This window comes from Convolutriloba macropyga, unplaced genomic scaffold (genome assembly GCF_964194025.1).
Source record: "Convolutriloba macropyga unplaced genomic scaffold, txConMacr16.3 SCAFFOLD_1757, whole genome shotgun sequence".
In the NCBI taxonomy this organism is placed as follows: domain Eukaryota; kingdom Metazoa; phylum Xenacoelomorpha; order Acoela; family Convolutidae; genus Convolutriloba; species Convolutriloba macropyga.
In genome coordinates this window covers 8016-32500 of record NW_027451428.1, presented here as the reverse complement: position 1 = coordinate 32500, position 24485 = coordinate 8016, and the positions used below count along the sequence as shown (strand labels likewise).

Genomic DNA, 24485 nt, shown 5'->3' with positions numbered 1-24485 from the left:
CGCTTTAACCGATGAAATTGCTTTGCGAAGATTTTTCAATCTTGCTCAAGCTTTTGCTATCCTGAGGGAAACTTCGGAGGAAACCAGCTACTAGATGGTTCGATTAGTCTTTCGCCCCTATGCTCAGGTCAGACGATCGATTTGCACGTCAGAACCGCTTCGGGCTTCCACCATGGTTTCCCGTGGCTTCGCCCTGCCCAAGCATAGATCACCATCTTTCGGGTCGTGTGCTACTTGCTCTGGATCAGTCATGCAATAAGAGCAAAACCGTCCGTGGTTGCGGGACACCGAATCGGCGCCCTCACCACACAAAGTAGTGCAATTCATAAAAATTACACTGTTCACTTTCATTTCGCGTGTGCGCTTTCAATGAGCGACAACACTTGCAAGCAACTCACACTCCTTGGTCCGTGTTTCAAGACGGGCTGTAGAGAGCATTGAATAGGAAGTTGAGGTCAGACAGGCAATCAAGATCAATTTATCTCATTTTGTTTAGAATCAACAAGAAGAATTCCGAGGAAAACTTCTGCTCGATTCATTAACAAGATTTGCCAAAAGACGACAACTACACTACTCGGTAGCCGAGAATATAATATCAAGGCATTGAGTATGGTAACGCTCACTCCAGTTCCCCTTCAACAGTTTCACGTACTTTTCACTCTCTCTTCAGAGTGCTTTTCAACTTTCCCTCACGGTACTTGTTTACTATCGGTCTCGCTTTATAATTAGCTTTTGGAGAGACATATCTCCAGCTTCGAGTTGCACTTTCAAACAACTCTACTCATAGGAATGAGCCATTATGACTGGTATCGAAAATGACCTTTACAGGATTTTCACCTTCTTTGATGCTACTTTCCAGTAGACATCAGGACAAATTCACCAGTCTAGCATCAAACCATACCGGACACCGAGAAATGTTGCCATTTCTCTTCCCGATGAGCTTTTCCCTGTTCATTCGCCATTACTAAGGGATTCTCAGTTGATTTCTTTTCCTCCCCTTACTGATATGCTTAAGTTAAGGGGGTTCTCTCGCCCAATTCAGGTTATGTAGTTGATTGTCTCTTAATTGGTTCACTGACCAATATGAGACAGAAACCGATTCAGCAGTTTTGTTCGCTACTACTATCAAACACAGGTCGAAGTTTCCATTCAGTCATTAATTCCAACTTTCAAATGTTGTTGTTTCAGCTTTCGCTTACTAGAAGCAACATAATACTCGCTGCAATACAGACCTCGGGAAACCCTCACCGTGAATAAGGTTCACTCACATATTTCACTACATTTTGCGTGGGATTGGAGATGAGGCTACTCGTTCTTGCTCAGTACTAGGCTGAAAATTAACGAAACTTCGTTACAAACGTTCACATGTTGATGTTTCCGCTTTCGCGTACTCGAAACAACATAATACTAGTCTTTGTAATTTAGTTTCATAATTTCAACTGTTCTCATGCAGAATTTTTGCTCATTCTTATCCCAAATTTTGACCTGGCTACTAGTTACACTCCTTGTACTTATTGCAAAATGACCACAAATTTCAACAGCTTTCACATGTTGCTGTTTCGGCTTTCGCTTACTACAGTCAACATAATACTCGTTGCAAAATAAGTGCTCGGCATCTGCAATTTTCCAAAGACGAAGTTTCGCCAGTTCAATTTTCGCTCGCCAATTATGGCTACTAATTCACACGGTACTGAGCTCAACAACATTAAATTTGTTCAGCAAGACTTTCACATGTTGATGTTTTGGCTTTCGCCTACTAGAAGCAACATAATACTCGTCTTGTTAGCTCATTCAATGAGAATAGCTTTTCCCGTTGAGAATTTTTGCCTTCAATTGGCGTTGTAGTGAGTTTGGCTACTCAGATCACCAAATACTTGTGACAATTCGAACCAGAAATGTTTTCAATTTTCACATGCTGATGTTTCGGATTCAACCTACTAGAAGCAGCATAATACTTGTATTCAACAATTTCTGTATCAAATCCCAGTTTTCTCTGGTGCATCTTTGCCAAACTATTCCAAACTGCCTGAGTCTGAATACCAATTACAGGTACTAGTAAATGCACGTTACTAAGGACTATATAGTTCTAGGTTACTGTACACAACGACGTTCACATGTTGATGTTTCAGCTGCCGCTTACTAGAAACAACATAATACTTATCGTGCATACCTTTCCATAACTTGTCCTTTTCAGATGCATTAGTTTCCCTTTGTCTTGGCTTCTACAGTCAGACTGGCTACTAGTAACAGCACAGTACTAATCACATATCGTTCTACAGTTTGCAGACAACTTTCACATGTTGATGTTTCAGCTTTCGCCTACTAGAAACAACATAATACTCGCTGTATACATTTGTAGTTCTCTATGTAACTTTCATGTGAAGAAGTTTCGCCAGTCTTTTTGACTGTCTCAAATCTGAGTCATGCTTAGGCTACTAGTTGCTTCATAGTACTTATCGCCTCGAGATCATTGAACAAAACTTGATTTTCACATGTTGCTGTTTCAGCTTCCGCTTACTAGAAACAACATAATACTAGTCTCATTAAGTTCCGTCTCTTTGCAATTTTCTTATGAAGAAAATTCGCCATCACAATGACTCCAGCAGTTCTTGATCAAGGAATGCAATCATTGATCAGAATGCTATTATTTGAATCGGTTCTGCTTTAAGTGTTCCAATTTTATTGGAAGCACCAACAATAGAACATCAATGTGTTCAATCGAGAGTTATATAACCCTGAATCGGACGCAGTCAACAGCCGAAGCCGAGACCGCCTTTTGCGTTAGAGAGGTCGGTAAACAAATCTTGCGATTCATACCGAATTAACACATATAGCTGTGCTCCTCTTCGTAAAGCGAGCCAAGTGATCCCCTGTTGAAGGATGTATTTGGACCAATCTAGTAGCATTTGGTTTCCAACAAGCTCTCCCAAGTTAGCTTACTTATTGGGCTTTTCAACCAATTCGGTTGGCTACAAGCATCATCAAAGTACTAGCCACAGTTTGATCGCAAAATTCTACGACTTTCACATGTTGATGTTTCGGCTTGCGCTTAGCCTACTATAAGCAACATAATACTAGTCATATCATAGAGCGTGATCAGCTTGTGACGTTCTCATGATGAAGTTTCACCAACAGTGTCTCACTTCGAGCTTAAATCCAGCTACTAGTAACTACACAGTACTGACTGCAACGATAACTTTTATCTATACCTTTCACATGCTGCGCTTTCGGCCAGGGCCTACTAACGTCAACATAATACTCGATATAAACTTTTGTTCATGATGCAGCTTCCCCATGCAGAAGTTTCGCCTTCAAATGCTCTCTTGGCCATATGACGTAAGAAAAGGTTACTAGTAACATCACAGTACTAGCCACAGTTTGATTGCAAAATTCTACGACTTTCACATGTTGATGTTTCGGCTTGCGCTTAGCCTACTAGAAGCAACATAATACTAGTCATATCATAGAGCGTGATCAGCTTGTGACGTTCTCATGATGAAGTTTCACCAACAGTGTCTCATTTCGAGCTTAAATCCAGCTACTAGTAACTACACAGTACTGACTGCAACGCTAACTTTTATCTATACCTTTCACATGCTGCGCTTTCGGCCAGGGCCTACTAACGTCAACATAATACTCGATATAAACTTTTGTTCATGATGCAGCTTCCCCATGCAGAAGTTTCGCCTTCAAATGCTCTCTTGGCCATATGACGTAACACAAGGTTACTAGTAACATCACAGTACTAGCCACAATTTGATCGCAAAATTCTACGACTTTCACATGTTGATGTTTCGGCTTGCGCTTAGCCTACTATAAGCAACATAATACTAGTCATATCATAGAGCGTGATCAGCTTGTGACGTTCTCATGATGAAGTTTCACCAACAGTGTCTCACTTCGAGCTTAAATCCAGCTACTAGTAACTACACAGTACTGACTGCAACGATAACTTTTATCTATACCTTTCACATGCTGCGCTTTCGGCCAGGGCCTACTAACGTCAACATAATACTCGATATAAACTTTTGTTCATGATGCAGCTTCCCCATGCAGAAGTTTCGCCTTCAAATGCTCTCTTGGCCATATGACGTAAGAAAAGGTTACTAGTAACATCACAGTACTAGCCACAGTTTGATTGCAAAATTCTACGACTTTCACATGTTGATGTTTCGGCTTGCGCTTAGCCTACTAGAAGCAACATAATACTAGTCATATCATAGAGCGTGATCAGCTTGTGACGTTCTCATGATGAAGTTTCACCAACAGTGTCTCATTTCGAGCTTAAATCCAGCTACTAGTAACTACACAGTACTGACTGCAACGCTAACTTTTATCTATACCTTTCACATGCTGCGCTTTCGGCCAGGGCCTACTAACGTCAACATAATACTCGATATAAACTTTTGTTCATGATGCAGCTTCCCCATGCAGAAGTTTCGCCTTCAAATGCTCTCTTGGCCATATGACGTAACACAAGGTTACTAGTAACATCACAGTACTAGCCACAATTTGATCGCAAAATTCTACGACTTTCACATGTTGATGTTTCGGCTTGCGCTTAGCCTACTAGAAGCAACATAATACTAGTCATATCATGGAGCGTGATCAGCTTGTGACGTTCTCATGATGAAGTTTCACCAACAGTGTCTCATTTCGAGCTTAAATCCAGCTACTAGTAACTACACAGTACTGACTGCAACGATAACTTTTATCTATATCTTTCACATGCTGCGCTTTCGGCCAGGGCCTACTAATGTCAACATAATACTCGATATAAACTTTTGTTCATGATGCAGCTTCCCCATGCAGAAGTTTCGCCTTCAAATGCTCTCTTGGCCATATGACGTAACACAAGGTTACTAGTAACATCACAGTACTAGCCACAATTTGATCGCAAAATTCTACGACTTTCACATGTTGATGTTTCGGCTTGCGCTTAGCCTACTAGAAGCAACATAATACTAGTCATATCATAGAGCTTGATCAGCTTGTGACATTCTCATGATGAAGTTTCACCAACAGTGTCTCATTTTGAGCTTAAATCCAGCTACTAGTAACTACACAGTACTGACTGCAACAATAACTTTTATCTATACCTTTCACATGCTGCGTTTTCGGCCAAGGCCTACTAACGTCAACATAATACTCGATATAAAATTTTGATCATGATGCAGCTTTCCCATGCAGAAGTTTCGCCTTCAAATGCTCTCTTGGCCATATGACGGAACACCAGGTTACTAGTAACATCACAGTACTAGCCACAGTTTGATTGCAAAATTCTACGACTTTCACATGTTGATGTTTCGGCTTGCGCTTAGCCTACTAGAAGCAACATAATACTAGTCATATCATAGAGCGTGATCAGCTTGTGACGTTCTCATGATGAAGTTTCACCAATAGTGTTTCATTCGAATTGGTTCTGCTTTAAGCTCTCCAATTGTTTTGGATGAACCAGTTTTGCCCTTCGAAGCCACTTTTGTGAGCTTTTGTGGGTCTTTACCAAGAGGATATACCTCAAGGCCTCTTTCAATTCCTTTAAGTTCTTTCAACTCCTTTACAGTTTCTAGGTTCACATAGCTGCAAACCTTATTTCTAGTTTTAAGTCTGGCCAACTTGGGGAGAGTTGGTGCAGACCGTGACCAATTCTAGTAGGATGCCACAACAAGAATGTGATCAACTTAGCTTGTCGATGAACCTGCCCCACATTCAAACAACTCTATCGCCTTTTCCTCGTATAGTTATATGCGAGGGCCTCTCATAGAGAGCGCTGTTAGCAACCTTTTCCACATAGACGATAAAGTTGTGAGTGTTTTGCACATGGCTGTTGTCATCACCACGTGACGAGTCAACTCAGCTTGACTCTCTACACTCCGACAAGCTTTGCACATACGCCTTTAGTTCAGTATGTGTCTTTAATCTGACTCCGGTGCCTCAAGCCGGAAAAATTGTCAGATTATGATCATTATCGGTTAGTCATCCCGATGCAAGATCGTATCGTACTGTCTTTGTCTACCTCCAGATTCCGAAGAACAGGAGGAGACTCTCCCAGACCTACATATCTGGGAGAATGTTCAGAGGGCGAGAAGCTGTGGATTACTCTCCCCTAAGAACTGACTAAACTTTACCCTCGTCCAAGGTAAGTTTATTTTAGCTAGCCTTCTATGTAAAGGATCTGAGGCTAAGCTGTGTTTTTTCGAGCCTTTGGCTCGGAGCAAGTTCAGTGGGCGCCCCGAGTAGCTCAACTCTTTCCCACTGAACAGCGCAACGCTCTGTCACTCGCTGGGATTTTTGCGTGTCGGTTCTAACCACGCGACTTGTGGACCTTTTTAGGCCTTTCTCATTCACAAGTCTATAGCTGGGCTTCTATAACCCAGCTTCTGAGATCTAGATAGCTGCAGTTCTGCTAGGCTGCTTTTGCTAACTAGTCTCCCTTTAAGCAGTCCCTTGCCATGACTGCTGAACTATGTATCCACACAAGTAGTTTTTGAGCTCGATACATAATTCGAGATTGGTTGCCAAGCAATCTCTAGCGACAGAGCGTCATGCGCACTACAGACATGGCCTCTACCAGCAGCCATGCCCGAAGGAATCAATCACTGATCCTTCCGCAGGTTCCCCTACGGAAACCTTGTTACGACTTTTACTTCCTCTAGACAATTAAGCTCGATCCGCTTCATCCCGTTGCCGGAGACCGAAGTCCCAACAGTAGGAATTTGCAATTCTTGCTTAACTATCCAATCAGTAGTAGCGACGGGCGGTGTGTACAAAGGGCAGGGACGTAATCCCTATGAGTTGTTGACTCATAAGTACCAGGAATTCCTGGTTCACGTCTGCAAGTTACAACAGACGATCCCCTTGAAGCGCTGTACTTTTCTCTGATTGCCCAGTCCATTTCGGACCAAGGGCTGAGTACTCAATCTAAAAGTACACAGTGTAGCGCGCGTGCAGTCCAGAACATCTAAGGGCATCACAGACCTGTTATAGCCTCACTTCATCTGCGGTATTTAATTCCGCATAGTTCCTCTAAGAAGTGTTTGAATTCACATATAGTGAATTTCATTATTTAGATGGAGAAGATCTCGTTCGTTATCGGAATTAACCAGACAGATCACTCCACTAACTAAGAACGGCCATGCACCACCGCCCATATAATCATGAAAGATATTCAATCTGTCAATCCTTAAGATGTCTGGACCGGGTGAGTTTTCCCGTGTTGAGTCAAATTAAGCCGCAGGCTCCACTCCTGGTGGTGCCCTTCCGTCAATTCCTTTAAGTTTCGATTTTGCAACCATACTTCCCCCGGAACCAATAAACTTTGGTTTCCCGGTTAATCTCTTGCCAAGTCAAGATCGACTTTGACAAATTGTAGGTTGGTATAGTTTATGGTCAGAATTACGAGGGTATCTAATCCTCTTCAATACTCTGACTTTCGTTCTTGATTAATGAAAACATTCTTGGCAAATGCTTTCGCAGTAGTTTGTCTTGCCACGATCCAAGAATTTCACCTCTAACGTAGCAATACAAATGCCCCCGTCTGTTCCTTTCAATCATTACCGCACTCAGCCAACCGGCATCAATCGAGTAGCGGGTCATTCTCCATTATTCCATGCTTTATTATTCGATCCCAAAGGATGCTTTGAACACTCTAATTTTCTCAGGGTGAAAACACCGTTTCCACAGTTCGTCACATTTAAGTGCAAACTATTTCTTCGATGCGAAGGATGAGCGGAACGAGTCAACAGATTTAACTGAAGACCATGTTGCCGTTCTACTCAAACAGATCCAACTATGAGCTTTTTAAACGCAGCAACTATTGCATACGCTTGTAGAGGCTGGTATTACCGCGGCTGCTGGCACCAGACTTGCCCTCTACTCGTTCATCAATGGAGCTTTTAAGTCCATTCCATTCTGATTACAAACCATAAAGGTTCATATCATTATTTCTAGTCACTACCTCCTCGTGCGGAGAGTGGGTAATTTGCGTGCCTGCTGCCTTCCTTGGATGTGGTAGCCGTTTCTAAGGCTCCCTCTCCGGAATCGAACCCTGATTCCCCGTTACCCGTCACAACCATGGTAGTCCGTTACACTACCATCATAGGTTGATAGGTCAGAAATTCGGAAGTTCCGTCCCCAAGCCGAAGCTATCTGGGATCTTTCAGTTACTAGGACTCATCACGGGATGTGTCTGTACTTAGCAAATCACCCGGTGTAGTCTTGTAAAAGTCTCCGACAGTGTCGGACAATCAGCATGCATTAGCTGCAGGGTTACCGCAGTTATTCATTTAGCTTGCAAATCAACTAATAGATAGTAACTGATTTAATGAGCCATTCGCGGTTCCACTTTTTCAAGCTTCGCTTGCACATGCATGGCTTAGTCTTTCAGACAAGCATATGGCAACTGACAGGATCAATCAGTTTAATTGTACTTTGAACAATCTTTCGATTTGTTCGAATTTAGAAAGACATAGCCTTGCGGCCTCGTCAATCTTGCTTTGAGCTTTTTAAATCACGAAGAGTTTCAATGCATGCTTTGGCATGGCTACTAGTTACTACACAGTACTCTACACACTTAGAGTTACCCACGATTACACATTTCACATGCTGATGTTTCGGCTCGCGCGTACTAGAAACAGCATAATACTATGTGTACTGGTAGATAGCGCTCTGTGAGCATTTCCCATGAGCAGGTTTTGCCCTCCAAATCTCTGTTCTACTGTTACCAATACCGGCTAACAACTGTATCATACTAGGGAGAATTGACTCATGATTTAAAAACCAGATGTTCACATGTCGATGTTTCGGCTCTCGCCTACTAGAAACAACATAATACTAGTCTGTTAAAAATCTCAATCACGCCGCCTCTTCAGATACAGAAGTTTTACCTTTTATTGGTTAGAGAACAGCTTTCCAGCTGTCGACATGGTTACTAGTAACAACACCGTACTCAACACAAAAACTTTTCAACTTCACAACTTTCACATGCTGATGTTTCTGCTTTCGCATACTAGAAACAGCATAATACTTATTGTTTTGTCAAGTAATTTGTGTGTCTTTCCCATGTGAAGTTTCACCGGTCAACAATGTTTCCCTGACCAATTACGGCTACTAGTAGCTGTATAATACTAGGGAAAATGATTGAGGATTTAATATCAGATTTTCACATGTTGATGTTTCGGCTTTCGCCTACTAGAAACAACATAATACTAGTCTGCTAAGAAATCTCGCTCAAATTGCCTTTTCACATACAGAAGTTTCACCTTCTATTGGTTAGAGAACAGTTCTCAGCTGTCGACATGGTTACTAGTAACAACATCGTACTCAACACAAAAATTCTTCAACTTCACAACTTTCACATGCTGATGTTTCTGCTTTCGCGTACTAGAAACAGCATAATACTTATTGCTTTGTCAAGAAGTGTGTGTGTCTTTCCCATGCGAAAGTTTCACCGGTCAGCAATAATTGCCGTGTCCAATTAAGGTTACTCATAGCTGTATAATACTAGGGAAAATGATTGAGGATTTAATATCAGATTTTCACATGTTGATGTTTCGGCTTTCGCCTACTAGAAACAACATAATACTAGTCTGCTAATAAATCTCGCTCAAATTGCCTTTTCACATACAGAAGTTTCACCTCTTCTTGGTCACTGTACAGATGATGCTGTCTGTTCTTTATTTGGTTCTGCTTATTATAAGGAGGGGCATCACTCCTTCCTCCTTGGTTTGCATGCATTAAGCCTGCTTTGTGAAAAGCGTATCTTTCTAGCTTTTCTTCGCCTTACTCGAGTAGGACGATACAATCCAGACATTAGTCAGTCTTGGTGTAAAGTCACTGAGTATTATTCGGTTCTGCTTTATTCAGCAATATGCTGTATAATTGTTGTAATTTGCGAACATATTTGTTCTCAGTTCCGAACTACTAGCGACGACAGATTACCAGCGGTCATGAGCCATCAAGGTAGTTCTTTGGTGCATCAAGTAGAGAGGTGCCATCAAACAACACTTCCCTAATAATGCTACACACATAGAATTTGCTACAGTGCAGCTTTTTACTTTGCAAAATTTGCGCACAAATTTTGCATAGAATAAATGTTTTATCAAGATTTTTAGATCCCCTCCCTTGAGAGAACGTTACTCCTTTAAGTGAACACCCCGCGGCGTCCTGTTGTTATTGCTTATAACCATTTCGCAAGCCGGAGGCATAATGCACTACGCAAGCCGCTACTTTGGCACAGAGGCACCTAGTTTTACACCCGGGACTTCAGGTGGCCCAGTTTTACACCCAGTACAGCGGTGCCAGTTGGTAACCCGGTGGATCCTCGGAGACCAGACATGATCATAGATCAAACCCGATGTATGCTACTCCTGAACGTATAGTATCTCCACTGTGCAATGAAATTATCGTTCGTTTCGGGCCTTCCTATACGTTCAGCAGACAATCGCTAGGAATTCACCTCGTGACCCGTGGTGACCACACTGGATTTCAAGTTTATTGATTTGGACAGACCTGTCATTTATTTTGCTTTTCAGCTTCAGTTCTGCTCGATCTAGCTTGCCTAAGGCTTGATCTCGCTTTGCTCACCCCTGTAGGAGCCTCTACTAGTACCACTCGGAGTAATGGGGAATCCACCAGACCTAATCGATGAATGCCATCAAACAACAAACATCATACCCGGCTTCATCAGGCATATTTTATTACTTCCGAGAGGTACTTTAGTATCAGATCTTTCTCCATGCCTCTTATGAGGACCCGTCAGACCTTTCGGTTTATCGTTTAGCTTCAGTCCTGCTCGATCTAGCTTTCCCAAGGCTCGATCTAGCTCTATTCGCCCCACTAGAGGGCTCTCTAAGACCCCTCGGTCTTAGTGTTAGCTCCGGTACTGCTCGGTCGTGCTTGCTGAAGGCCCGACCCAGCTTTAGTTAGATTCTCGTACTTTCTCTTGGCCTCTCTAGGAGGACCAGACAGACCTCTCGGTCTATCGTTTAGCTTCAGTCCTGCTCGATCTAGCTTGCCCAAGGCTTGATCAAGCTCTATTCGCCCCGCTAGAGGGCTCTCTAAGACCCCTCGGTCTTAGTGTTATCTTCTGTAATGCCTAACCAAGCTTACTACAGGCCTTGGTCAGGTCTTTATCGGTCACCGATTAGTAACAGACCAATCATAGGGCCTTCCACCCTATCCGGGTTGAGGTCTTTAGTCCAGCCATATTTTGACAAGACACCTCTCCCTAATAATGCCCCACACATAGAATTACTGTCCATGCAGTATTTAACTTGTGTTTTTTTCTAAAATTTGATTTTCACTTTTTGGAGGTTCATTTGCTCCTCTGACACTCTTTCAGCTTCAATCTTACTCGATCTAGCTTTCCCAAGGCTCGATCTAGCTCTATTCGCCCCACTAGAGGGCTCTCTAAGACACTTCGGTCTTAGTGTTAGCTCCGGTCTTGCTCAATCGTGCTTGCTGAAGGCGCGATCAAGCTTTAGTTAGCTTCTCGTACTTCCTCTTGGCCTCTCTAGGAGGACCAGACAGACCTCTCGGTCTATCGTTTAGCTTCAGTCCTGCTCGATCTAGCTTTCCCAAGGCTCGATCTAGCTCTATTCGCCCTGCTAGAGGGCTCTCTAAGACCCCTCGGTCTTAGTGTTAGCTCCGGTACAGCTCGGTCGTGCTTGCTGAAGGCCCGATCAAGCTTTAGTTAGATTCTCGTACTTTCTCTTGGCCTCTATAGGAGGACCAGACAGACCTCTCGGTCTATCGTTTAGCTTCAGTCCTGCTTGATCTAGCTTTCCCAAGGCTCGATCTAGCTCTATTCGCCCTGCTAGAGGGCTCTCTAAGACCCCTCGGTCTTAGTGTTAGCTCCGGTACAGCTCGGTCGTGCTTGCTGAAGGCCCGATCAAGCTTTAGTTAGCTTCTCGTACTTTCTCTTGGCCTCTCTAGGAGGACCAGACAGACCTCTCGGTCTATCGTTTAGCTTCAGTCCTGCTCGATCTAGCTTTCCCAAGGCTCGATCTAGATCTATTCGCCCTGCTAGAGGGCTCTCTAAGACCCCTCGGTCTTAGTGTTAGCTCCGGTACAGCTCGGTCGTGCTTGCTGAAGGCCTGATCAAGCTTTAGTTAGCTTCTCGTACTTTCTCTTGGCCTCTCTAGGAGGACCAGACAGACCTTTCGGTCTCTTGCTTAGCTTCAGTCCTGCTCGATCTAGCTTTCCCAAGGCTCGATCTAGCTCTATTCGCCCCGCTAGAGGGCTCTCTAAGACCCCTCGGTCTTAGTGTTAACTCCTGTAATGCCTAACCAAGCTTACTACAGGCCTTGGTCAGGTCTTTATCGGTCACCGATTAGTAACAGACCGATCATGGGGCCTTCCACCCTATCCGGGTTGAGGTCTTTAGTCCAGCCATATTTTGACAAGACACCTCCCCCTAATAATGCCCCACACATAGAAATACTGTCCATGCAGTATTTAACTTGTGTTTTTTCTAAAATTTGATTTTCACTTTTTGGAGGTTCATTTGCTCCTCTGACACTCTTTCAGCTTCAATCTTACTCGATCTAGCTTTCCCAAGGCTCGATCTAGCTCTATTCGCCCCACCAGAGGGCTCTCTAAGACACTTCGGTCTTAGTGTTAGCTCCGGTCTTGCTCAATCGTGCTTGCTGAAGGCGCGATCAAGCTTTAGTTAGCTTCTCGTACTTTCTCTTGGCCTCTCTAGGAGGACCAGACAGACCTCTCGGTCTATCGTTTAGCTTCAGTCCTGCTCGATCTAGCTTTCCCAAGGCTCGATCTAGCTCTATTCGCCCCGCTAGAGGGCTCTCTAAGACCCCTCGGTCTTAGTGTTAGCTCCGGTACAGCTCGGTCGTGCTTGCTGAAGGCCCGATCAAGCTTTAGTTGGCTTCTCGTACTTTCTCTTGGCCTCTCTAGGAGGACCAGACAGACCTCTCGGTCTCTTGCTTAGCTTCAGTCCTGCTCGATCTAGCTTGCCCAAGGCTTGATCAAGCTCTATTCGCCCCGCTAGAGGGCTCTCTAAGACCCCTCGGTCTTAGTGTTAGCTCCGGTACAGCTCGGTCGTGCTTGCTGAAGGCCCGATCAAGCTTTAGTTAGCTTCTCGTTTTTTCTCTTGGCCTCTCTAGGAGGACCAGACAGACCTCTCGGTCTATCGTTTAGCTTCAGTCCTGCTCGATCTAGCTTTCCCAAGGCTCGATCTAGCTCTATTCGCCCCGCTAGAGGGCTCTCTAAGACCCCTCGGTCTTAGTGTTAGCTCCGGTACAGCTCGGTCGTGCTTGCTGAAGGCCCGATCAAGCTTTAGTTGGCTTCTCGTACTTTCTCTTGGCCTCTCTAGGAGGACCAGACAGACCTCTCGGTCTATCCTTTAGCTTCAGTCCTGCTCGATCTAGCTTTCCCAAGGCTCGATCTAGCTCTATTCGCCCCGCTAGAGGGCTCTCTAAGACCCCTCGGTCTTAGTGTTATCTCCTGTAATGCCTAACCAAGCTTACTACAGGCCTTGGTCAGGTCTTTATCGGTCACCGATTAGTAACAGACCGATCATAGGGCCTTCCACCCTATCTGGGTTGAGGTCTTTAGTCCAGCCATATTTTGACAAGACACCTCCCCCTAATAATGCCCCACACATAGAATTACTGTTTATGCAGCTTTTCACTTGTGAAATTTTTAATTTTCGCAATTATTATAGAATAAGTGTTTGCGCAGCTTTTCATAGGTCGAGCTCTAGCTAGCTAGCTCAAGCTAGCTAGCTAGCTCAAGCTCAAGCTATCTAGCTCAAGCTCAAGCCAGCTAGCTCAAGCTCAAGCTAGCTAGCTAGCTCAAGCTCAAGCTAGCTAGCTAGCTCAAGCTCAAGCTAGCTAGCTCAAGCTCAAGCTAGCTAGCTCAAGCTCAAGCTAGCTAGCTAGCTCAAGCTCAAGCTCAAGCTAGCTAGCTCAAGCTCAAGCTCAAGCTAGCTAGCTAGCTCAAGCTCAAGCTAGCTAGCTAGCTCAAGCTCAAGCTAGCTAGCTAGCTCAAGCTCAAGCTAGCTAGCTCAAGCTCAAGCTCAAGCTCAAGCTAGCTAGCTAGCTCAAGCTAGCTAGCTAGCTCAAGCTCAAGCTAGCTAGCTAGCTCAAGTTCAAGCTAGCTAGCTAGCTCAAGCTCAAGCTAGCTAGCTAGCTCAAGCTCAAGCTAGCTAGCTCAAGCTCAAGCTAGCTAGCTCAAGCTCAAGCTAGCTAGCTAGCTCAAGCTCAAGCTCAAGCTAGCTAGCTCAAGCTCAAGCTCAAGCTAGCTAGCTAGCTCAAGCTCAAGCTAGCTAGCTAGCTCAAGCTCAAGCTCAAGCTAGCTAGCTAGCTCAAGTTCAAGCTAGCTAGCTAGCTCAAGCTCAAGCTAGCTAGCTCAAGCTCAAGCTAGCTAGCTCAAGCTCAAGCCAGCTAGCTCAAGCTCAAGCTCAAGCTAGCTAGCTAGCTCAAGCACAAGCTAGCTAGCTAGCTCAATCTCAAGCTAGCTAGCTCAAGCTCAAGCTAGCTAGCTCAAGCTCAAGCTAGCTAGCTAGCTCAAGCTCAAGCTCAAGCTAGCTAGCTCAAGCTCAAGCTCAAGCTAGCTAGCTAGCTCAAGCTCAAGCTAGCTAGCTAGCTCAAGCTCAAGCTCAAGCTAGCTAGCTCAAGCTCAAGCTCAAGCTAGCTAGCTAGCTCAAGCTCAAGCTGGCTAGCTAGCTCAAGCTCAAGCTAGCTAGCTAGCTCAAGCTCAAGCTAGCTAGCTCAAGCTCAAGCTCAAGCTCAAGCTAGCTAGCTAGCTCAAGCTAGCTAGCTAGCTCAAGCTCAAGCTAGCTAGCTAGCTCAAGTTCAAGCTAGCTAGCTAGCTCAAGCTCAAGCTAGCTAGCTAGCTCAAGCTCAAGCTAGCTAGCTCAAGCTCAAGCTAGCTAGCTCAAGCTCAAGCTAGCTAGCTAGCTCAAGCTCAAGCTCAAGCTAGCTAGCTCAAGCTCAAGCTCAAGCTAGCTAGCTAGCTCAAGCTCAAGCTAGCTAGCTAGCTCAAGCTCAAGCTAGCTAGCTAGCTCAAGTTCAAGCTAGCTAGCTAGCTCAAGCTCAAGCTAGCTAGCTCAAGCTCAAGCTAGCTAGCTCAAACTCAAGCTAGCTAGCTAGCTCAAGTTCAAGCTAGCTAGCTAGCTCAAGCTCAAGCTAGCTAGCTAGCTCAAGCTCAAGCTAGCTAGCTCAAGCTCAAGCTAGCTAGCTCAAGCTCCAGCTAGCTAGCTAGCTCAAGCTCAAGCTCAAGCTAGCTAGCTCAAGCTCAAGCTCAAGCTAGCTAGCTAGCTCAAGCTCAAGCTAGCTAGCTAGCTCAAGCTCAAGCTAGCTAGCTAGCTCAAGTTCAAGCTAGCTAGCTAGCTCAAGCTCAAGCTAGCTAGCTCAAGCTCAAGCTAGCTAGCTCAAGCTCAAGCCAGCTAGCTCAAGCTCAAGCTCAAGCTAGCTAGCTAGCTCAAGCACAAGCTTGCTAGCTAGCTCAAGCTCAAGCTAGCTAGCTCAAGCTCAAGCTAGCTAGCTCAAGCTCAAGCTAGCTAGCTCAAGCTCAAGCTCAAGCTAGCTAGCTAGCTCAAGCACAAGCTTGCTAGCTAGCTCAAGCTCAAGCTAGCTAGCTCAAGCTCAAGCTAGCTAGCTCAAGCTCAAGCTAGCTAGCTAGCTCAAGCTCAAGCTCAAGCTAGCTAGCTCAAGCTCAAGCTCAAGCTAGCTAGCTGGCTCAAGCTCAAGCTAGCTAGCTAGCTCAAGCTCAAGCTAGCTAGCTAGCTCAAGCTCAAGCTAGCTAGCTCAAGCTCAAGCTCAAGCTAGCTAGCTAGCTCAAGCTAGCTAGCTAGCTCAAGCTCAAGCTCAGCTAGCTCAAGCTCAAGCTAGCTAGCTAGCTCAAGCTCAAGCTAGCTAGCTAGCTCAAGCTCAAGCTAGCTAGCTCAAGCTCAAGCTAGCTAGCTCAAGCTCAAGCTAGCTAGCTAGCTCAAGCTCAAGCTCAAGCTAGCTAAGCTAGCTAGCTCAAGCTCAAGCCAGCTAGCTCAAGCTCAAGCTCAAGCTAGCTAGCTAGCTCAAGCTCAAGCTCAAGCTCAAGCTAGCTAGCTAGCTCAAGTTCAAGCTAGCTAGCTAGCTCAAGCTCAAGCTAGCTAGCTCAAGCTCAAGCTAGCTAGCTCAAGCTCAAGCCAGCTAGCTCAAGCTCAAGCTCAAGCTAGCTAGCTAGCTCAAGCTCAAGCTAGCTAGCTCAAGCTCAAGCTAGCTAGCTAGCTAGCTCAAGCTCAAGCTCAAGCTAGCTAGCTCAAGCTCAAGCTCAAGCTAGCTAGCTCAAGCTCAAGCTCAAGCTAGCTAGCTCAAGCTCAAGCTCAAGCTAGCTAGCTCAAGCCCAAGCTCAAGCTAGCTAGCTAGCTCAAGCTCAAGCTAGCTAGCTCAAGCTCAAGCTCAAGCTCAAGCTAGCTAGCTAGCTAGCTCAAGCTCAAGCTCAAGCTAGCTAGCTAGCTCAAGCTCAAGCTAGCTAGCTCAAGCTCAAGCTAGCTAGCTAGCTCAAGTTCAAGCTAGCTAGCTAGCTCAAGCTCAAGCTAGCTAGCTAGCTCAAGCTCAAGCTAGCTAGCTCAAGCTCAAGCTAGCTAGCTCAAGCTCAAGCTAGCTAGCTAGCTCAAGCTCAAGCTCAAGCTAGCTAGCTCAAGCTCAAGCTCAAGCTAGCTAGCTAGCTCAAGCTCAAGCTAGCTAGCTAGCTCAAGCTCAAGCTAGCTAGCTAGCTCAAGTTCAAGCTAGCTAGCTAGCTCAAGCTCAAGCTAGCTAGCTCAAGCTCAAGCTAGCTAGCTCAAACTCAAGCTAGCTAGCTAGCTCAAGTTCAAGCTAGCTAGCTAGCTCAAGCTCAAGCTAGCTAGCTAGCTCAAGCTCAAGCTAGCTAGCTCAAGCTCAAGCTAGCTAGCTCAAGCTCAAGCTAGCTAGCTAGCTCAAGCTCAAGCTCAAGCTAGCTAGCTCAAGCTCAAGCTCAAGCTAGCTAGCTAGCTCAAGCTCAAGCTAGCTAGCTAGCTCAAGCTCAAGCTAGCTAGCTAGCTCAAGTTCAAGCTAGCTAGCTAGGTCAAGCTCAAGCTAGCTAGCTCAAGCTCAAGCTAGCTAGCTCAAGCTCAAGCCAGCTAGCTCAAGCTCAAGCTCAAGCTAGCTAGCTAGCTCAAGCACAAGCTTGCTAGCTAGCTCAAGCTCAAGCTAGCTAGCTCAAGCTCAAGCTAGCTAGCTCAAGCTCAAGCTAGCTAGCTCAAGCTCAAGCTCAAGCTAGCTAGCTAGCTCAAGCACAAGCTTGCTAGCTAGCTCAAGCTCAAGCTAGCTAGCTCAAGCTCAAGCTAGCTAGCTCAAGCTCAAGCTAGCTAGCTAGCTCAAGCTCAAGCTCAAGCTAGCTAGCTCAAGCTCAAGCTCAAGCTAGCTAGCTAGCTCAAGCTCAAGCTAGCTAGCTAGCTCAAGCTCAAGCTAGCTAGCTAGCTCAAGCTCAAGCTAGCTAGCTCAAGCTCAAGCTCAAGCTAGCTAGCTAGCTCAAGCTAGCTAGCTAGCTCAAGCTCAAGCTAGCTAGCTAGCTCAAGTTCAAGCTAGCTAGCTAGCTCAAGCTCAAGCTAGCTAGCTAGCTCAAGCTCAAGCTAGCTAGCTCAAGCTCAAGCTAGCTAGCTCAAGCTCAAGCTAGCTAGCTAGCTCAAGCTCAAGCTCAAGCTAGCTAGCTCAAGCTCAAGCTCAAGCTAGCTAGCTAGCTCAAGCTCAAGCTAGCTAGCTAGCTCAAGCTCAAGCTAGCTAGCTAGCTCAAGTTCAAGCTAGCTAGCTAGCTCAAGCTCAAGCTAGCTAGCTCAAGCTCAAGCTAGCTAGCTCAAGCTCAAGCCAGCTAGCTCAAGCTCAAGCTCAAGCTAGCTAGCTAGCTCAAGCTCAAGCTCAAGCTAGCTAGCTAGCTCAAGTTCAAGCTAGCTAGCTAGCTCAAGCTCAAGCTAGCTAGCTCAAGCTCAAGCTAGCTAGCTCAAGCTCAAGCCAGCTAGCTCAAGCTCAATCTCAAGCTAGCTAGCTAGCTCAAGCTCAAGCTAGCTAGCTCAAGCTCAAGCTAGCTAGCTAGCTAGCTCAAGCTCAAGCTCAAGCTAGCTAGCTCAAGCTCAAGCTCAAGCTAGCTAGCTCAAGCTCAAGCTCAAGCTAGCTAGCTCAAGCTCAAGCTCAAGCTAGCTAGCTCAAGCTCAAGCTCAAGCTAGCTAGCTAGCTCAAGCTCAAGCTAGCTAGCTCAAGCTCAAGCTCAAGCTCAAGCTAGCTAGCTAGCTAGCTCAAGCTCAAGCTCAAGCTAGCTAGCTAGCTCAAGCTCAAGCTAGCTAGCTCAAGCTCAAGCCAGCTAGCTCAAGCTCAAGCTCAAGCTAGCTAGCTAGCTCAAGCTCAAGCTAGCTAGCTCAAGCTCAAGCCAGCTAGCTCAAGCTCAAGCTCAAGCTCAAGCTAGCTAGCTAGCTCAAGCTCAAGCTAGATAGCTAGCTCAAGCTAGCTAGCTAGCTCAAGCTCAAGCTCAAGCTAGCTAGCTAGCTAGCTCAAGCTCAAGCTAGCTAGCTCAAGCTCAAGCCAGCTAGCTCAAGCTCAAGCTCAAGCTAGCTAGCTAGCTCAAGCTCAAGCTAGCTAGCTCAAGCTCAAGCTCAAGCGAGCTAGCTAGCTCAAGCTCAAGCTAGCTAGCTAGCTCAAGCTCAAGCTAGCTAACTCAAGCTAACTCAGCTAGCTCAAGCTAACTCAAGCTAGCTAAAGCTAACTCAAGCTAACTCAAGCTAACTCAAGCTAACTCAAGCTAGCTAAAGCTAACTCAAGCTAACTCAAGCTAACCCGAGCTAACTCAAGCTAGCTCAAGCTAACCCAAGCTAGCTAAAGCTAACTCAAGCTAACTCAAGCTAATTCAAGCTAACTCAAGCTAACTCAAGCTAACTCAAGCTAACTCAAGCTAGCTAAAGCTAACTCAAGCTAACTCAAGCTAACTCAAGCTAACCCGAGCTAACTCAAGCTAACTGAAGGTAGCTAAAGCTAGTTCAAGCTAACTCAAGCTAGCTAAAGCTAAGACAAGCTAACTCAAGCTAACTCAAGCTAACTCAAGCTAACTCAAGCTAACTCAAGCTAGTTCAAGCTAACTCAAGCTAACTCAAGCTAACTCAAGCTAGCTAAAGCTAACTCAAGCTAACTCAAGCTAACTCAAGCTAACCCGAGCTAACTCAAGCTAACTCAAGGTAGCTAAAGCTAGTTCAAGCTAACTCAAGCTAGCTAAAGCTAAGACAAGCTAACTCAAGCTAACTCAAGCTAACTCAAGCTAACTCAAGCTAACTCAAGCTAGTTCAAGCTAACTCAAGCTAGCTAAAGCTAACTCAAGCTAACTCAAGCTAACTCAAGCTAGCTCAAGCTAACTCAAGCTAGTTCAAGCTAACTCAAGCTAGCTAAAGCTAACTCAAGCTAACTCAAGCTAACTCAAGCTAACTCAAGCTAGCTAAAGCTAACTCAAGCTAACTCAAGCTAACCCGAGCTAACTCAAGCTAGCTCAAGCTAACCCAAGCTAGCTAAAGCTAACTCAAGCTAACTCAAGCTAATTCAAGCTAACTCAAGCTAACTCAAGCTAACTCAAGCTAACTCAAGCTAGCTAAAGCTAACTCAAGCTAACTCAAGCTAACTCAAGCTAACCCGAGCTAACTCAAGCTAACTCAAGGTAGCTAAAGCTAGTTCAAGCTAACTCAAGCTAGCTAAAGCTAAGACAAGCTAACTCAAGCTAACTCAAGCTAACTCAAGCTAACTCAAGCTAACTCAAGCTAACTCAAGCTAGCTAAAGCTAACTCAAGCTAACTCAAGCTAACTCAAGCTAACCCGAGCTAACTCAAGCTAACTCAAGGTAGCTAAAGCTAGTTCAAGCTAACTCAAGCTAGCTAAAGCTAAGACAAGCTAACTCAAGCTAACTCAAGCTAACTCAAGCTAACTCAAGCTAACTAAAGCTAGTTCAAGCTAACTCAAGCTAGCTAAAGCTAACTCAAGCTAACTCAAGCTAACTCAAGCTAGCTCAAGCTAACTCAAGCTAGTTCAAGCTAACTCAAGCTAGCTAAAGCTAACTCAAGCTAACTCAAGCTAACTCAAGCTAACTCAAGCTAGCTAAAGCTAACTCAAGCTAACTCAAGCTAACCCGAGCTAACTCAAGCTAGCTCAAGCTAACCCAAGCTAGCTAAAGCTAACTCAAGCTAACTCAAGCTAATTCAAGCTAACTCAAGCTAACTCAAGCTAACTCAAGCTAACTCAAGCTAGCTAAAGCTAACTCAAGCTAACTCAAGCTAACTCAAGCTAACCCGAGCTAACTCAAGCTAACTCAAGGTAGCTAAAGCTAGTTCAAGCTAACTCAAGCTAGCTAAAGCTAAGACAAGCTAACTCAAGCTAACTCAAGCTAACTCAAGCTAACTCAAGCTAACTCAAGCTAACTCAAGCTAGTTCAAGCTAACTCAAGCTAACTCAAGCTAACTCAAGCTAGCTAAAGCTAACTCAAGCTAACTCAAGCTAACTCAAGCTAACCCGAGCTAACTCAAGCTAACTCAAGGTAGCTAAAGCTAGTTCAAGCTAGCTCAAGCTAGCTAAAGCTAAGACAAGCTAACTCAAGCTAACTCAAGCTAACTCAAGCTAACTCAAGCTAGTTCAAGCTAACTCAAGCTAGCTAAAGCTAACTCAAGCTAACTCAAGCTAACTCAAGCTAGCTCAAGCTAACTCAAGCTAGTTCAAGCTAACTCAAGCTAGCTAAAGCTAACTCAAGCTAACTCAAGCTAACTCAAGCTAGCTCAAGCTAACTCAAGCTAACTCAAGCTAACTCAAGCTAACCCGAGCTAACTCAAGCTAACTCAAGGTAGCTAAAGCTAGTTCAAGCTAGCTCAAGCTAGCTAAAGCTAAGACAAGCTAACTCAAGCTAACTCAAGCTAACTCAAGCTAACTCAAGCTAGTTCAAGCTAACTCAAGCTAGCTAAAGCTAACTCAAGCTAACTCAAGCTAACTCAAGCTAGCTCAAGCTAACTCAAGCTAGTTCAAGCTAACTCAAGCTAGCTAAAGCTAACTCAAGCTAACTCAAGCTAACTCAAGCTAGCTCAAGCTAACTCAAGCTAGTTCAAGCTAACTCAAGCTAGCTAAAGCTAACTCAAGCTAACTCAAGCTAACTCAAGCTAACTCAAGCTAGCTAAAGCTAACTCAAGCTAACTCAAGCTAACCCGAGCTAACTCAAGCTAGCTCAAGCTAACCCAAGCTAGCTAAAGCTAACTCAAGCTAACTCAAGCTAATTCAAGCTAACTCAAGCTAACTCAAGCTAACTCAAGCTAACTCAAGCTAGCTAAAGCTAACTCAAGCTAACTCAAGCTAACTCAAGCTAACCCGAGCTAACTCAAGCTAACTCAAGGTAGCTAAAGCTAGTTCAAGCTAACTCAAGCTAGCTAAAGCTAAGACAAGCTAACTCAAGCTAACTCAAGCTAACTCAAGCTAACTCAAGCTAACTCAAGCTAGTTCAAGCTAACTCAAGCTAACTCAAGCTAACTCAAGCTAGCTAAAGCTAACTCAAGCTAACTCAAGCTAACTCAAGCTAACCCGAGCTAACTCAAGCTAACTCAAGGTAGCTAAAGCTAGTTCAAGCTAGCTCAAGCTAGCTAAAGCTAAGACAAGCTAACTCAAGCTAACTCAAGCTAACTCAAGCTAGTTCAAGCTAACTCAAGCTAGCTAAAGCTAACTCAAGCTAACTCAAGCTAACTCAAGCTAGCTCAAGCTAACTCAAGCTAGTTCAAGCTAACTCAAGCTAGCTAAAGCTAACTCAAGCTAACTCAAGCTAACTCAAGCTAACTCAAGCTAGCTAAAGCTAACTCAAGCTAACTCAAGCTAACCCGAGCTAACTCAAGCTAGCTCAAGCTAACCCAAGCTAGCTAAAGCTAACTCAAGCTAACTCAAGCTAATTCAAGCTAACTCAAGCTAACTCAAGCTAACTCAAGCTAACTCAAGCTAGCTAAAGCTAACTCAAGCTAACTCAAGCTAACTCAAGCTAACCCGAGCTAACTCAAGCTAACTCAAGGTAGCTAAAGCTAGTTCAAGCTAACTCAAGCTAGCTAAAGCTAAGACAAGCTAACTCAAGCTAACTCAAGCTAACTCAAGCTAACTCAAGCTAACTCAAGCTAACTCAAGCTAGCTAAAGCTAACTCAAGCTAACTCAAGCTAACTCAAGCTAACCCGAGCTAACTCAAGCTAACTCAAGGTAGCTAAAGCTAGTTCAAGCTAACTCAAGCTAGCTAAAGCTAAGACAAGCTAACTCAAGCTAACTCAAGCTAACTCAAGCTAACTCAAGCTAACTAAAGCTAGTTCAAGCTAACTCAAGCTAGCTAAAGCTAACTCAAGCTAACTCAAGCTAACTCAAGCTAGCTCAAGCTAACTCAAGCTAGTTCAAGCTAACTCAAGCTAGCTAAAGCTAACTCAAGCTAACTCAAGCTAACTCAAGCTAACTCAAGCTAGCTAAAGCTAACTCAAGCTAACTCAAGCTAACCCGAGCTAACTCAAGCTAGCTCAAGCTAACCCAAGCTAGCTAAAGCTAACTCAAGCTAACTCAAGCTAACTAAAGCTAGTTCAAGCTAACTCAAGCTAGCTAAAGCTAACTCAAGCTAACTCAAGCTAACTCAAGCTAGCTCAAGCTAACTCAAGCTAGTTCAAGCTAACTCAAGCTAGCTAAAGCTAACTCAAGCTAACTCAAGCTAACTCAAGCTAACTCAAGCTAGCTAAAGCTAACTCAAGCTAACTCAAGCTAACCCGAGCTAACTCAAGCTAGCTCAAGCTAACCCAAGCTAGCTAAAGCTAACTCAAGCTAACTCAAGCTAATTCAAGCTAACTCAAGCTAACTCAAGCTAACTCAAGCTAACTCAAGCTAGCTAAAGCTAACTCAAGCTAACCCGAGCTAACTCAAGCTAACTCAAGGTAGCTAAAGCTAGTTCAAGCTAGCTCAAGCTAGCTAAAGCTAAGACAAGCTAACTCAAGCTAACTCAAGCTAACTCAAGCTAGTTCAAGCTAACTCAAGCTAGCTAAAGCTAACTCAAGCTAACTCAAGCTAACTCAAGCTAGCTCAAGCTAACTCAAGCTAGTTCAAGCTAACTCAAGCTAGCTAAAGCTAACTCAAGCTAACTCAAGCTAACTCAAGCTAACTCAAGCTAGCTAAAGCTAACTCAAGCTAACTCAAGCTAACCCGAGCTAACTCAAGCTAGCTCAAGCTAACCCAAGCTAGCTAAAGCTAACTCAAGCTAACTCAAGCTAATTCAAGCTAACTCAAGCTAACTCAAGCTAACTCAAGCTAACTCAAGCTAGCTAAAGCTAACTCAAGCTAACTCAAGCTAACTCAAGCTAACCCGAGCTAACTCAAGCTAACTCAAGGTAGCTAAAGCTAGTTCAAGCTAACTCAAGCTAGCTAAAGCTAAGACAAGCTAACTCAAGCTAACTCAAGCTAACTCAAGCTAACTCAAGCTAACTCAAGCTAACTCAAGCTAGCTAAAGCTAACTCAAGCTAACTCAAGCTAACTCAAGCTAACCCGAGCTAACTCAAGCTAACTCAAGGTAGCTAAAGCTAGTTCAAGCTAACTCAAGCTAGCTAAAGCTAAGACAAGCTAACTCAAGCTAACTCAAGCTAACTCAAGCTAACTCAAGCTAACTAAAGCTAGTTCAAGCTAACTCAAGCTAGCTAAAGCTAACTCAAGCTAACTCAAGCTAACTCAAGCTAGCTCAAGCTAACTCAAGCTAGTTCAAGCTAACTCAAGCTAGCTAAAGCTAACTCAAGCTAACTCAAGCTAACTCAAGCTAACTCAAGCTAGCTAAAGCTAACTCAAGCTAACTCAAGCTAACCCGAGCTAACTCAAGCTAGCTCAAGCTAACCCAAGCTAGCTAAAGCTAACTCAAGCTAACTCAAGCTAACTAAAGCTAGTTCAAGCTAACTCAAGCTAGCTAAAGCTAACTCAAGCTAACTCAAGCTAACTCAAGCTAGCTCAAGCTAACTCAAGCTAGTTCAAGCTAACTCAAGCTAGCTAAAGCTAACTCAAGCTAACTCAAGCTAACTCAAGCTAACTCAAGCTAGCTAAAGCTAACTCAAGCTAACTCAAGCTAACCCGAGCTAACTCAAGCTAGCTCAAGCTAACCCAAGCTAGCTAAAGCTAACTCAAGCTAACTCAAGCTAATTCAAGCTAACTCAAGCTAACTCAAGCTAACTCAAGCTAACTCAAGCTAGCTAAAGCTAACTCAAGCTAACTCAAGCTAACTCAAGCTAACCCGAGCTAACTCAAGCTAACTCAAGGTAGCTAAAGCTAGTTCAAGCTAACTCAAGCTAGCTAAAGCTAAGACAAGCTAACTCAAGCTAACTCAAGCTAACTCAAGCTAACTCAAGCTAACTCAAGCTAACTCAAGCTAGCTAAAGCTAACTCAAGCTAACTCAAGCTAACTCAAGCTAACCCGAGCTAACTCAAGCTAACTCAAGGTAGCTAAAGCTAGTTCAAGCTAACTCAAGCTAGCTAA

The 24485-nt window shown here is 44.4% G+C and overlaps 1 non-coding gene and 1 pseudogene across 1 annotated transcript in view; both read right to left on the bottom strand.

The window, feature by feature from the left end:
- Positions 1-1047, bottom strand: part of LOC142356684 (large subunit ribosomal RNA) — a 3522-nt gene extending 2475 nt beyond the window's left edge. Inside the window, exon 1 of the ribosomal RNA XR_012761470.1 lies at positions 1-1047. This exon is cut by the window's left edge and continues 2475 nt beyond it. This is a non-coding gene — a ribosomal RNA (large subunit ribosomal RNA).
- Positions 1048-2730: 1683 nt separating this feature from the next.
- Positions 2731-2882, bottom strand: LOC142356683 (5.8S ribosomal RNA; annotated as a pseudogene).
- Between the last annotated feature and the right edge of the window lie 21603 nt (positions 2883-24485).